Below are 2,773 nucleotides of genomic sequence, written 5' to 3' on the forward strand. Positions count from 1 at the left end.
TGAACGGGTTATGAAACACTGGGTATAAGTGCAGCCTCTTTCTACTATTCATAGCCCACCTGGAACACTGCAGGAACTCAAACTCTATTTTTAAAGCCCCAGGCATTCTCACTATCTAAATAAATCTATATTAAACCCTTCTGTATATTACATTAATGACTCTCTGATTTATTAATTTCAAATTAATTGACATTGGCTGCTGTCACAGGCACAGTCCTTACCAACTTCCCCCTTACCCCTGGGAAAACAAAAAAAAAAAAAAAAAANCACACACATCTATTGAGTACTTAATAGGGATCAATTACTCTGCTAAACATTTTACATGAAATTTTTTGTAATCCTCTTACAACACTATGAAATGAGTACTAGTGTTATCCCATTATATAGGTGAGAAAACTGAGTCATAACTATATTAGAAACTAGTTGAAGTTCACACATACCAAGTGATAGAGTTATTATTTAAAAGCAGAGTCTTAATCGAGAGCCTGTGCTATAAACCTCAAATGACAGATGACTAATCCATACTGATGTGTAAACAGTTAACGTGTTATCTGGCACCCACCTACTATCAGTACTACATCTATTTGGAAGGTTATTCAAAATCTAGAAAATAACCTGGAAAACAATAGGGGAAGACTGAGGGTGTTGGGGGAGATTTGTGGCAGTATGTTACCCACAGTATGTATAATGCCCACAAATAAATCTCTTTAGGCAGGAACAAATGATGAAACAAACCCAGGATCAGTGAATATTGTAGGTGTTCGTTTTTCTTCATACTTCATTGTTTTAGAGTGTCACAGCCTGCAGTATGAAAGAATTTTTTGTCCTTACTGAAAATGAACTATTCTGTGTGTATATAGACCCTTGTGAATTTATATGTACAAATAGCTTTAAAAGCATGTGTGCTTGCCAAAACACACACGCACATGTACACACATGCATGAAAACAGTATCCAGGATTGTCAGCATGTTGATTTGTTTTCATTTCAGAATATATCGTGGTGAACTTTCTAAGCAGCATGTATGAATTTTTTCTCTAGCTATAAATAGCATTCCATATGGATGGATGTAATAGCCTTATTTATGTAACAGGTCTTGAATGTATGGACATTTAGGCTGTTTCTAGCATTTTACTTTTATAAGCATCACTACATTGAAAATCCTTGTACATATATACAAATATGTCTCTAGAATACATTTTCAGGAATGGGATGCTAATTCAAAGCTCAAAAACATTTTTCACTTAGAGAAGGTCAATTCGCTTTTTTGTTTATTATAATTGACACATTGTAATTGTACATGCTTATGGGGTACAATCTGATGTTTTGATACATAAATATGTTGTGTAATGATTGGGTCAGAGTAGTTAATGTAACTATCACCTCATGATTTATCACTTCTTTGTGGCAAAAACATTCAAAAGCCTCTCCTCTAGCTGTTATGTAATGTGCAAAACTTTACTATTAACCATAATCACCCTGCTGTACAACAGAACACCAGAACTTATTCCTCTTATCTAATTGTAATTTTGTACCCATCGGCCAACCTCTCCCTGTTTTCCTTTTCCTCTCCCCTCCCCGGTATCTGGTAACCACTGTCTATGCTCTGTCTCTATAATATCAAGTTCTTTTCAAAGAGGTTTTATAAAATTATACTCCCAATCCCAGTTCCAGAAAAATCACATGATTCCTTATACCATATCTCACACTGTGCATTTTATCGCCTTTTATTTTCTGGTATATGTTTTTAGCCAAAATGATCCAGAAGAAAATGCATGGGAGAAAATCAGATTACCTTACTTTGTCCTTATATATGAAAAAGTCGAGTGTAAAATTTTTGAATAAAAGCAAAAGAACACCAACCTCAGGTAGGCAAGAGTTTAAAGTACGTACTTACTTTATTGAAAAAAATTACTTAAATAATAAGTTTGAGAATTTAAAGACAAAGCTAAAAGCTATTAAGAGGACTAAATATAAATGCCAAAAATAAAAGATACAGTATTCAAAATTAAGAGCTCAATAAATGGTTTGAATATCACATTAGACATGGCTAAAGAGAGAATTAGTGAACTGTAAAATAATCACAGAAAAACTAAAATAGTAACCAATACTAGACAGTTATAAGTTAAGGATACATTTTTTTTTTCCTTTTTGTCTTTTTTTCCTGACTGGTAACGGGATCGCAACCCTCGGTGTCGTGCCCGCACCGCACTCAGCCAGTGAGCGGGGACCGGTCTCCACATGGGATCCGAACCCTCGGCAGGAGCGCCGCCACACTCCCAAGCAGTGCACTCTCCAGTGCACCACCGGGCCGGCCCACGGATACATTTTTTAATCTCTAGAATAACATCTAAAGTAAAACCAAAGTAATCAATAACATTCCAACTAAGAAAAGCAGAAAAAGAAAACAATTTTTTAATCAAATCAAAAGAAAGTAAGAACAAGTGATACAAATGGAATGTGTTTGGAAAGACTGTAGATTTATATGCAACTATATCATTTTTTTGTTCAATGAAAGTACAATAAATAGTCCAATTAATAAACCAAAGTGGATATACTGGCTAAAAAGAAATCTAAACATCTATGTTAAGAAGAGACACACATAAAACTCAAAGGTATAGAAAAGTCAAAGGTAAAAGAATAGAAAAAGGTACATCATCTAAATTCAAATAAATCTGGTGATTTACTATAATAATATCATGTAAACTATGTTTAAAGCAAAAAAATTCCCCCAAATGGGACATTTTATAATGATACAGTTTCAATTTACCGCT

The sequence above is a fragment of the Galeopterus variegatus genome, unplaced genomic scaffold, assembly GCF_000696425.1.
Source record: "Galeopterus variegatus unplaced genomic scaffold, G_variegatus-3.0.2 Scaffold8946, whole genome shotgun sequence".
Lineage (NCBI taxonomy): Eukaryota > Metazoa > Chordata > Mammalia > Dermoptera > Cynocephalidae > Galeopterus > Galeopterus variegatus.